This window comes from Amblyomma maculatum, chromosome 8 (genome assembly GCF_055883805.1).
Source record: "Amblyomma maculatum isolate TAMU_Amacu chromosome 8, ASM5588380v1, whole genome shotgun sequence".
Taxonomy (NCBI): domain Eukaryota; kingdom Metazoa; phylum Arthropoda; class Arachnida; order Ixodida; family Ixodidae; genus Amblyomma; species Amblyomma maculatum.
Window position 1 is genome coordinate 128,198,413 of NC_139351.1, and position 12,135 is coordinate 128,210,547.

Below are 12,135 nucleotides of genomic sequence, written 5' to 3' on the forward strand. Positions count from 1 at the left end.
CTGAGTCGCTTTGGGACGTTAAACCCCACAAACCAACCAACCAACCAACCGTTAAACCGCATTCATTGATTGTTTGATTCGTTCGTTCATTGATTGATACAATTACGGTTCATTAATCAACCGCGAATAAGTGTGAATTCGGCCAGGCAGCCGTGTGTCGCTATATACGCTAGGCAGAGAGAGCTAAAGTAAGGCGAAACAAATGACAATGGGAAGTGTAAAAGGCGTAAAGATGGGATAGAAATGCATGCCCCTGCATATCAAATTAATTGCTATTTCGGCGAAATATGAAAAGGCGGTATACCGTAATTTCGGTCATTTGATATCGCAAATCTAGGTCGGAGTGCGTCGAGCTTCATAAAACTTGCGGCTGCATTTATAGTTGATGGCGATTTCACGATGAAAAACGTTAGCGCAAACCAAGGCGTCGGAGGCACACACGATGAAGACTGGACGCTACAAATGGTGTTCATCATCGTCGATTCGGTGTCTGGCGTCTCTATGTATACCTGCACCCAGACGCTTCATAGAGCTGGAATGCTAAGTAATTGCACTTTATTGCACTGTGCTCAGTGAGATTGCATTGCTCCATCCGACGTTGCAGCGCTCATCATATGCGAGGCAAATTTGGTTTGGGTAGCTTTATGGGGTTTCCCAAAGCGACTCGGGTTATGAGAGACGTCGTTGAGGAGAGCACTGGAAATTTCAGCCACCTGAGGTTTTTTAACGTGCACTGACATCGTATATAGTACGCGGATGCCTCGTCGTTTTGCCTCTATTGAAACGCAGCCGTCGGCGGGGGGGGGGGGGGGCATCTTAGCCACTGCGCCACTATGACGGGACGAGGCACATTTACTGCTCAGTTGGAGCATCGTTTGCCTATATACTGCTAGTTGTGTATGAGGCATCACCATGTCAGAAACCGCACGGGCTCGTTTGGAATTTACTTGCCCCCATCTTCATGCAAGAACCATCGACCTAGCGCCATTACAAACAAAGACTTACAGGGCCCGAAGGACATGAAGTATACTGGTCGCTGATAATGACAATAAGCAGCACCGCATGTCTAAATGTGTGTCGAGCCAGCTACTGTGGGTACCCTCATATGGCGTTCGTTCGGTGAGCCGAAGGTCGCGGTTCCATATGTATGAACTCTGGGAACTCATCCTGAATGTTCAGTAAGTGTTGTAATGCCAAACTTTCCAATGTCAAACGAGAAAAGTCTCCACACTGAATCCCGGTCGCAGTGGTTGGTTGGTTCACAGGAAGGGAAAGGCGCAGTATCTGTCACACTTGTATCTGTGGACACCTGAACCGCGCCGTAAAGGAAGGGAGGAAAGTGGGAGTTAAAGTGGAAAGAGAGAAAGAGGAGCCGTAGTGGAGGGCTACGGAGTAATTTCGACCACCTGGGTATCTTTACCGTGCGCTGACATCGCACAGCACACGGACGCCTCTTCGCTTCGCCTCCATCGAAACACAGCCGCCGAGGTCGGGTTCCGATGGAGGCGAAACGAAGAGGCGTCCGTGTGCTGTGCGATGTCAGCGCACGTTAAAAATCCCCAAGTGGTCGAAATTACTCCGTAGCCCTCCGACCCGATTTAATATTCCGGCGAATCGCAAAAGACGTCCGTTGTTGATATGTGATCTCAAGTGCCTGTAAAAGATGTCCAGTTGGTGAACGTTCTTCCGGAGTCGATCGTCCACTACGCAACCCCTTCCCCTACTTTGCTTTATTATCTCCTTCATGTTTCCCTCACAACGTAGTTGAGGTCGTCATTGAGGATTGAGACAGTTATTTTTTTGTCTGTCATTTCCTAAGACGGGCTACTTTTAGTACAAGTTAAATCCGGCGTGTCATGTAGAAGCAGCTCCTCCATTACACGTGTTCTAAATTCTCAGGGCCTTTTGAAACAGTATTACTCAAAGATTATGTGCGCCTCTGCACCCGAAGCATCTTGCTATAATATCCGTACTATTTCTCAGGCTGGGTGGACATTGTCACCATCCGTTTTCTAAGATCACCCTTCATTCAGCACCTATATCGTCCGCCGCAATGAGTGAGTGGCTAGGGCGCTCGACTACGTGGTCCTGGAGGTCGGGGTTCGATCCCGGCTATTTTGAGATGAAGGCGAAACACAAGGCGCCCTTGTACTGTGTGATATCAGTGCACGTTAAAGAACCTCATGGCGTCGAAATTATGGAAGTGGAACAGTGACACGGCATGGCAAAACGGGAGTTTTCATTGCGAGCTCTTTTGTAACGGTAGTCAATGGATAGCGCGCGCTTTGATGGAGGCTCAAAGATCATTGTGCCCCTGCGATATACACCCCTTTGTCCGAGTCTCCACGTATAGCTAACACTAATAAGTACAGCAGCGATCGCACTACTTCATTCTTTTCCCGGCAAGTTTGACCGAGAGCCAGTCACTGCCGCTCCACACTTCGCGCGCCCACGGCTGCGTTGCCGTCGCTCGCGTCCTTTTCATCCGGCCGCCGGCGTCGAAGTCGTCGCCGAGCGCTTCTCACGACGACCACCAGGCGTCGCGGCGCTTCCGAAAGTCGCGCGGCCAATGAGAGCCTCGCTGCGGAGCCGGCGTCGAACGGTCAGCACGCCGGGCCGTGTCTGCACCGTCACTCCGTGTCCAGCGATGTTGGCGTCAGCTGAGCCCCGGAGTGAACGGGCTCGCAGCGACGACCCGGAGTTCGCGCCCCAGTGACACTGTGCGTCGCCGGAGCCCGCCTCTTCTTGCGCCGCTCGCTCGTTCGGCTCAAACATAACGACACCAAACACCCAGCGAGCTCGCGCGTGATAGGCATGTGCTGCTGCTACTACTACCCCCTGACGGGCGGGAAGTGCTGCTGATAACAAAACACGGCCTATTCATCGTTGTTCACCCCAAACGACGAACCCACGTGTCGCTGCTCGACGAACCTGCGGCGTGTTCGCCTCGATAATCAACTCGCGGCCGGCTGGTTTTTGGGGGGTGTCTGCAACCGTCTGGCCGTGTTTTTGAGACCGGTTCACTCGTGGTTTCTTCGTCTGTCTCTGTCGGACCTCTCGCCTCTCCGGCTGGCCTGCCCGATCGGGCAGCGTCGTCTGCATCTTCGGCCTCAGCAATCAGTGTGTGGCTCTTGAAAACTCGCGGAATTTGTGTTCCTGTTGAGACACGGACTGCCGACGCGACGGACTTTGCCCGCCCGACTTCTAAGCGGGTGAGTGTGTATATCGTCTGCTCGGTGTATCTTCATTTGAACGCTATACGAGTTGCGCTCGCTACTTTGTCGCAGCGCGCAAGAGAAAAAAAAAAAGAAGAAAAAAAGCTTAATAATAATAAATAAATCAAAAGTACAGAATACAAACACGTCAGAACAAATGAAAAACAATAACCGGAATTTTTATCAAAATTGAACTTGCATGTCGAATGCGGCTTCAAACTGTATTTACCACAAGTGTGTCTTAGCGCATGCCCACGTTACCGTACGTAAGAAGTCGACCTTGAATAAGTTTCTTCCTTAGTGGCGTCAAAAAAAAGCCTAAATTTTTTGCCGAATATGAGCGGAGCGCTTTCTCTTTGTCAAACTTTTAGCGTTGCATTGAGCTTCGTGTGCGGCACTGCATTTAACCTAATCGAACTGATCTGGTTTCGCGAGTTCTAGTTCTCACTTTTTATTTGAATTTTATTCTTTATCCACTCAGCGGCGTCGAGCCTTCCTTTCTGATAAATTATTTTCCCAACGCCGGTACCCACTACATATCTTGGCGGCTTTGGTGCAGGCGCTCCGGCGTGCCATTGTTCGGTGGTTAGATAAATTGGATAATGTCCCTTACTGGCGGAGTAAATTCATTCCCTTGTTTCCTCGTCTTAATGGAGCATTGTCTGAAGCAGGCTTCTATTCCTTCTTCGTGCGCAAAGGCAGGTTTGATAAGTTATACGGGGACATGCTGGTAGTGCATAATTGAGATAACCAGATAAGGTGGACCTACTGTGCATGCTAATAACTTCTATTTATTTATCGTTGAATCCATTATTCAAGAAGCACAAATCCACCCAAACCACATTTTTTTTCTAGTTTTTTTTTTTTTTTTTTACTAGCAGAGTGAGGGAAAACAAAGATGAGACTCCACTGAAAATTTTGGTTTGCTTATTGCAGTCAATAAATATTTAGGCATTGCAAAAGGGGCCGATCATAACTAAGTTTGCTTGCTCCGTTTAAACGAATTTAAAACGCGGATTTTATTCCTGTGAATGTGCTCCATAAGCTTCGATTTACCATCTCCCACTGGTGAGAAGTCAGCTTAACGACAGGCCCAGACGAAAAGGAGCATCACCGGCCGTGGTGCGGTGGAAAAGGAGTGAATGATCCATTCGTTTCCCAGGGACTCTTGAAGCCGCGGCTTCATCACCCAACAACAGTGAGCAATGTCAAAGGACCAAGCGGGTTCGAAATAAAAAATGGCAGCTCGCGGAATAAAGTTGCTATTGTTGTTTTGTACCACACAAAATGTAAGCACCTTGAAACAGCTCTGGCATGCTACTTTCGGATCATCACCGTGAAGAGTACCTAGAGAACATCAGATGACTCATCGCGCTGTCCCATCATCTTTGCTGAAGTCGGAAGGCCGCAGTCCCTCGTCTCGATCGGTTATTTCTGTGGACAAAGCCACGACGAGACACGATACGCAGCTAGCAGTTTCACATAAAGGACCAGGCCTGCTCCCGGATCACTCATTTTGTCATTCAGTAATCACGATGTCCTAATGGGGCGCACGGCATAGCGAAGACCGGAGGCCGTGTTTGTTTTTTTCTCTGCGCCTCATAAGACGTATCTGCTGACGTTTCATTACCCTCCTCCGGGCTCCTTCTCTGCGCACACACACGGGCCCATTCTTTCGTTGCTGCTTTTTTTTTTTTTTTTTTTTTATTCTTGTTGAGAGTGGCACCGCCGCTGTATGCAGAGAAAACATTCATCAAGGCCAGAAAACGGATCAAGTCTCAGAGCTGAATGACATTTAGTGTGAAGAGCAAAGACTCACCACTGGATCCATGCACCGTAATCCAGCGTTCGTACGTACTATATAGTCTGGTACTCAAGTTAGCCGACTTTGTGTCCCTGACACCCTTCAGACTAACTATACCCAGAAATAGCACGGAAAGGGAAAGCTGAATTCAGAGGCGACCGCGTAGGGCATTTCTGAGGATTCAGCCTCGATTTCGCAATCGGTTTGATTAGAGCACTGAGATCAAATCCAGCTTTCGCGCGCCGAGAAGGCGTAATCGATTAGCACCGCTATTTGGGTGATCCACGTGAGAGGGATTTTTCGCCATTACCGGAGAACGGCGTTCTGCTCCTGTCTTGTTTAGTTTGAATTATTCAGCAGTGGAAAGTATATCGATTACACTGTAAATATTCAACACTACTACAGTGTCTCGTTAATAAGCACAGCTGCGTCACTGAGATCCCAACAGCATGCGGGATAACAAATCGGAATATCGTTACAGGGATTGCACGCACCGGGCCTAGAGCTGCAAATTATTTTCCGAAATCGATTCTCGATCGTAGAATTTTCGTTCACAAGAGGCGAAAACAAAACTTTGCCTTGAGAGCAATTTTCGGATTACGTGAATGATTGTATGGAAGAAATTGATCTAATTGTTCCCTTCCTGTGCGTAATAAATACGGCTTAGCGTAGACTACACTTTGAAGTTAGTCTCGTAAACTTTGTTGCCGTGGTTCGTTTCTTCCTCAATACATTGGGCACACTACTAAAATATTTCAGTCGGTTAAGAGTGATAGAATTCGTTATGCGCGTAATACTTCAATGCAAGTGCTCCTCGACGCTTGGTCGGTCGTGCTCATCACTCTCTAAATCAAGCATTCTTCAGTGTGAAGACGGCTATCACGGTCTACATGAAAACAGGTCAAAGACATTTGACAGGTGTAAATAAAATCATGAACTAATAATAGTAATATGTGTGAATTCAGATTAAACTCCATTTAACGAAGTTGAGAGGGCCATGAAATATTTCGTTAAGTCGGGAACTTCATTAATATTAGTGAGCCATTTATCGGCCACCTAATTCGATACATTCATTGTATGCATGGTGCAGCGGCATCCAGAAAACCGCGGTTTCACATTGGCAGAGCGTAATTGCGCCAAAAATGAAATCGTGCCAACCGACACCACAAGCACCCTGAAAAGAAGAAACAAACTTATTGTTACTTCAACACAACAAGAGCCCCAGGAAATTATAAATTTATCTCCCAGCAAAAGAAGTCGGTGATCTTTGCTTGCGAGCGCTTTGTGAGCAACGACGGCATGGATTCCCGGCCGGAGTGATTGAATGAACTGCGCCACTTTATATTAGAGGGCGCACTGGGGCTCATTGTCCAGTGCCCCTAAATGTTTGCATTGTGTCTCAATAGAAAAAATTTGGTTCCAGAAATGCAGAATCAGTAGTGGACATCACCGCAGTCCTGTGCTCGCCTTTTGTTTCATCGTGGGGTGGGTGGGTTGAGGATTCTCTCCAATAAAGTTCGAGGTTGGAGAAGAGAAAGGAGAAAAAAAAACACGAAAATCGCCACTGCCTTCTTCGTTTCAAGAATTTCAGCGACGTAATGCTCATGCTTGGTGCTCATTAAGTGTAGAGACAGAGCTTGCTTGTCTCTGTTTTACCGCTAACTACTGGTTTCGGATGGCGGACACCTGTTGAGCTGGGATTCCAAACCGAAAGTGCGCATTATTAAATCGAAGCACGTCATAGCGTTCTGGTAGAAGTGTGTTTTGGGAATACAGTCTCATTGGTGATTACCCATAAACGCTTTCCCTTGGCATCCCATGTGTACGTCGGACACCCGTGTTGAACGTCTCTAAACCGAGAAAAAAAAAAAAAAAAAAAAAAAAACAGGAAAATGATTGGCAATCGAGTTGCCAAGGTTCGTACGGAGTTTCGAACGCGACATTTCGTAAATTGCGGAGAAAATTACGGAAACGCTCATTCTCCATTGAAGAAGAAGGAAAAGGAACGAGGGAGGAAAAAACGAAATCAGGAAACTTAATAGTTCCGGGCTCACCGTCTAGATGGCGCCAGCCGTCAGAGCTCGATCACTTATTTTTTGAGCCCGTGGTCTGTGCGGTTCACTTACTTGCTTTTCTTGAGTGTTGGCAAAGCCGGTCGTCGAAGAGCCGTTAATGCATTTTTTTCGTGACCAATACAAGCAAAGATATAAAATTTTGTGAGCGCAGTCGTGGTCTGCTATACATTCTGCGCACTCAACAGCCATGAAATTGCGTGGTCCGTCGCCTCGATTTGCGGCTGTTACGTAAGAAATCGACCTTTCGAAATCGGCCCTCCTACATTTATTGTCGCATAATGAATAACCTATTCGGCTACATGGTCTTACTCGGTCAGCCTTTTCTTTCCGGCCGGCTCATGTGTAAAGGCGAGTCGTTTAATCGATCGACAAGAAGTCGTTTGATCGATCGCGGTCCTCTTGGCTGTGAGATGGCTGTTCATCGTGCTTGGACGAAGCGTAACTATGCGCCTTCGCACGTACATACGCGCGATAATTATTGTTAGCCTTAATTCAAATTCAATTTTATTATATCCGTTTAGTACATTCCAGCTTATACATACAGAAGGAGGTCCCAGAGTCAGTGACTGTATCGGGAGCGCGCAAATATATTTATTCATTTGCACCATTATAGGACTAGGCGAAAGGTGCGACTGCTTTCAAGTAGCATCCATTACTGAAACATCAGTCACGTTTTGCGCGATCATGGAAAGTAGGCAGCGAGAGCCATACGAGGAGGCTTGTAAGGACACGTTAGACATATCTGAACTCCGCATCATGTCAATGACGCCGTTCTGGTGAAATGGCAAGCGTTTATCGTGGGTGAGAACAATCCGTCAGGAACTGTATATACTGCTTCCGTGAAACCATTCCATTTCATGCAACAGTACATCCGCCGCTCTTGTGCAGCACATGGCCCCGAAAGCAGTCTGGGCAACTACCGTTTTGGACAACTTGTTGCAATGGCATAAAGAACGGAGGGATATATAACGAAGACGTGCTAAAAGAAAAAAATAAAAGTTGTTTACTAGTTGTCCACGAACTACTGTTTAACTACACTTGTCCTATAACCACGATTAGTTGTGCAATATAGATCTCTTTTCCATCCGTAGCGTCAGGTATCAACCATAGCCTGTGCGCACGGTCCCATACTTGTGTCAACTGAGACGAGACATACTGTTTACTGCGCCATTTCTAAACATCTTTCTACCTTCCATGTTATTGCTCAACTCATCTTAACAAACATTGGTGTGTGAATACATGCCCGCCAAACAGGCAAGAGAGACAAAATTGGACGCAGAGAACGTTCAAGCGGCTCGCATTTTTTGTCTTTATTCTGGGGGCGAATAGAGACGGGGAGTAGGGCCAAAAGAACAAACTCCGTCTTTTGTTAGGCCTCGTCAGTGTCGTGCATTCTGCATGTGCCTCATAACGGACGCCGACGCGGCTTGCGCCGTGAAGCAAACTTCACACACCTCGCTAACCCACCCCCGCTTAGTCGGTATACTTCGCCTGTTTTGAATAGTCAGTCACTCGTTTGCGTTCAGACAAAAAGAATTGCGGCGGGAGTTAGCAGAGTGGCGAACACCACAGAGCACCACTAGTGCAGAACTTTCATGCGTGTGTACACGTATTAGCGCATGTCGTTGGAGTAAAATGTTGCGGCGTTTTGCCAGTCATACGATTGTCATTGATGCTGTCCTCATTCGTTTTTGCAACACTGCTTCATATTCCCAGCGCGCCCTTTCTCACGAACGCTTGTGGCGGATCTCAGTCCCTGCGCCGTCTAAAATTAACGCGCAGTCGTCTGCCCAGAAGAGCGATGAGCATCATCCACGACGTGTCTACGCGCTATCGGTGCGCTTGCCCCGTCGGCCGCCGAAAAGGGGCGGAAGGCGACGTCGGAGGCGAAGTTCGCAGGTTCGATCGCTTGCCAGCCAAATGGACCGTTCGCACGCGATCGGTGAGGAAGAGGAAACGGGGCCCACCGGGTGCGAAAGCCGCTGCCGCCAACTCGCCCGCTGGGAGGCGCTGGCGCCGCGGCGAAACTCGTGTAGGCTCCCTAGCCGCGTAGCGGGCCACTTTACCGCCGCCGTTTGATCTTCGGGCTCCGATGGGAAGACTTCTCTTCGGCTGCGGTGAAGAGCCTCAACCCGATTCGGGCCTGCCTTTCTGTCCTTCATTAGCCTCGATCGCACGACAAGCTACCGGGAGTTTATTATCACTCATCACTGTGTGTCTGCCTGTACTAATGTATCCTAACCTGATCTAATCCAGCGTTCACAGTTGCTATAAGTGCCCCGCCGCGGTGGCTTAGTGGCCACGGCTCAAGACTACTGACCCAAAGAACGCGGGATCAAGTCCTGGCCGAGGCGGCCGCTTTTCGATGGACGCGAAACGCAGGGCGCCCGTGTACTGTTCGATGTCAGCGCGCGTTAAAGAACCTCAGGTGGTCGAAATTTCCCTAGGCCTCCATTACAGCGTCCCTCATAGCCAGAGTCGTTTCGGGGCGTTAAACCCCGTAAACCAAACACACGGCCGTTCGATCTCTCGCCAAGCTAAACGAAACAGTTGCTACGCGCACCAGCCGTTTAACGAAGACGTGCTTGCATCCACGTGCGCTTGTGCTGCCTAGAGATTCAGTGAACATTTATGTTTTTGTTATTGTAATTATCGCTGTCATTGTCCCTCTTCGGGAACCTTAGAACGGTAGCTGGAGTTCGGCCGCTGTGCTTATGCTGCCTCGTAGCACGAACTAACACACTTATTTTATCTATATTTTTGTATGTATGTGTCCACGTACAGTTTTCGTAGCTACCCCCTGTGGTGCGGCGCGCTTCCTCGGTTAAAATAAAACTGCAAAAAATAAAAAAAATAGTTGTAAACATAACCACTTCTTTTACTATAGCCCAGAATAGACATTATCCTGAATATATTCGCAAATTAGCCGCGCTTCTCTGACCCCAGCACCGTGTTTGCGTGCAGCGCATAGCTCCAACACTATAGTAGGCAGGCACGTTGTTTTTGAGTACAGCACTACTTTTAAACAAGTTTGGTATGCGGCGTGTTTTTTGGCATGCGTTCATTTGTAAACCAACCGACACAGGTTCGAAACGTTTGATTCCTTGTTTCGTTTTCCTACTCTTTCGTTAACCGGGCTTTTACACCTGCAGAACACGCAGCGCGACCACCGGCCGACTGCACGCCCCTCGATCGCCTCGGTGGCGCCTCCCCGCGCCAGTTTTGTTTCGAGATCCACCGTGCATCGGCAGTTCGCAGCCGGTCCATTTGTCATGACTCCTTAATCGGCCCTTGTTTCGAAAACGGGGCGCACGGCTTGACTTTTTTTATTTTTTCCTCGCTCTACCCAACGAAACCCTCCCTTCCCCCGGTAGAACTCTTTCCCCACCGCGGGACGTTTTCACGGCAGCGTTTACACTCCATTAGGTCAACATGCTGCTTCCCGACGTGAACAAACGGCCCGGCTTTATCCGACCGAGAGACAGAGGACTCGTGAACCAAGGACGGACGAAAGCAACACAAAAAATACGTGCAAGGGGGGGGGGGGGGGGGGGGGGGGGGGGGGGGGGGGGGGGGGGGGGGGGGGAATTCGCACAGGTCGCAAGCGAGCAACAGATGCGCAGTCTTTTCGCGTCGTTTACGCTGAGCGAGCAAGAAGAAAGCGGGGCTGTCGCAAAGGAGAAAACGAGCCGTGCGGGTTCAGACGCCCGCCTTGAAATATCGTCTCACTGCTGCTGGGATCGGTGCTGACATTATTATGACCAGTACTGAGAGGGGTTGGCCTCTTCAGTGTGTTTCTTTCTGTTCGGTTCCCCCTTCCTCTCCCGTGTTGGTGTTGTCCTTCGGGCTGCGCCTGAAAGCCTTGCCGTTCATTTGTGTGGAGTGGAGCAACTGCCAGAGCTCCGTGATGTATGTGGTTCGATGCCTGACCCCTGGCCGTGACTGGTTTATTACCCGTGTACGGCTGGGGACCGCGAGCATCGGGTGTCGCGAAGCCCCAGTTTGATGAGGCTGGCGTTATTTCGGCGTCGTTTGCAGCAAACATTGACCTCGCGTCGACGCCAACGTGGGTAAACTATACGGAGGCAAATTGATAATCGCAGTTACTCTAGTTCTGGTTAACTTTATGTGGCTCTGCAGCCAAGGCTAGAGACAGGAAAGGCAAGGAGACGGGCTTTTGTCGCCGGAAATCTAAGGGACCGAAGCGCATGTCTCTCCGCGGCAGAATATAGTCCTGAACACTGTGGGGACGAGCCAATCAAGTTCGCACAAACAATTGACACGTCTCTCGCGTTCTACAAACGAACGATCATTCGAGGCGTCGTTCGCAATTGTATAGGATTATAGGCGGGTGGAAACGAAGTGTTCGGTCCAAGCGTTACCCCAAAGGATGAATATGCTTTGGTTACGTTTACATTAACTGGCGTATAATGAATGTACTATGTTTTAGCTCGCCTCGTTCACTGGCGGGGTTACTTGGCGCCACGACACATGCAGAATTGTGACAAAGGCCCATTTTCTTCCCTGTCCTCGACTACAGAGGAAGCTGACAGGAGGTGTGCAGTGTTTATAGGGCTTTATTTACATGAGCAATATCAGTATCACCTATGGTCGGATGCAACTCAAGAAGGGATCGGCAGATGGCTACTAAAAGGATGCGCTCTATCTATTGCGCCCACTAGTTCTCATGGCGTTGTGGTTAATCATTGTGGTCCTCCTAGCGAAACATCGCAGGAAGTGGAAGATGAACGCAGATGACGTCATCAAAACCTGTCGATGCCATTGGCTAGAGGGCCTACTTTGGTTCGTATTGGGCACTTCATTCTTGTGTTATACTATACTGTAGACTAGGTCCAGTCGAGGCGGGCGACTGCCCGCTGGGCTCTTAGAGGTACTGCAAAGTTCACTTCAGTCGTTCTGTCGTGCCTGACTTTTCGTGAGCTTATAAGCCACATCCCGCCAAGCTTTCCGGTCTCCCGCTATCTTTCAAATATCGCAGGTTCATCTGCAATACCTCGAAGATGCCATCTAACTCGCGTTC

At 49.0% G+C, this 12,135-nt stretch overlaps 1 protein-coding gene across 3 annotated transcripts in view; it reads left to right on the forward strand.

Moving 5' to 3' along the window:
* Positions 1-2,654: 2,654 nt before the first annotated feature.
* LOC146182538 (latrophilin Cirl-like) overlaps positions 2,655-12,135 on the forward strand; it is a 454,778-nt gene continuing 445,297 nt past the window's right edge. For 2 of the 3 annotated variants that reach the window (XM_084577655.1, XM_084577659.1), the window contains exon 1: positions 2,656-3,212. The gene's annotated coding sequence lies outside the window, so the exon portion shown is untranslated. Of the gene's footprint in view, positions 3,213-12,135 lie in introns of all 3 variants that reach the window. The other variant, XM_084577657.1, reaches the window with a different exon arrangement.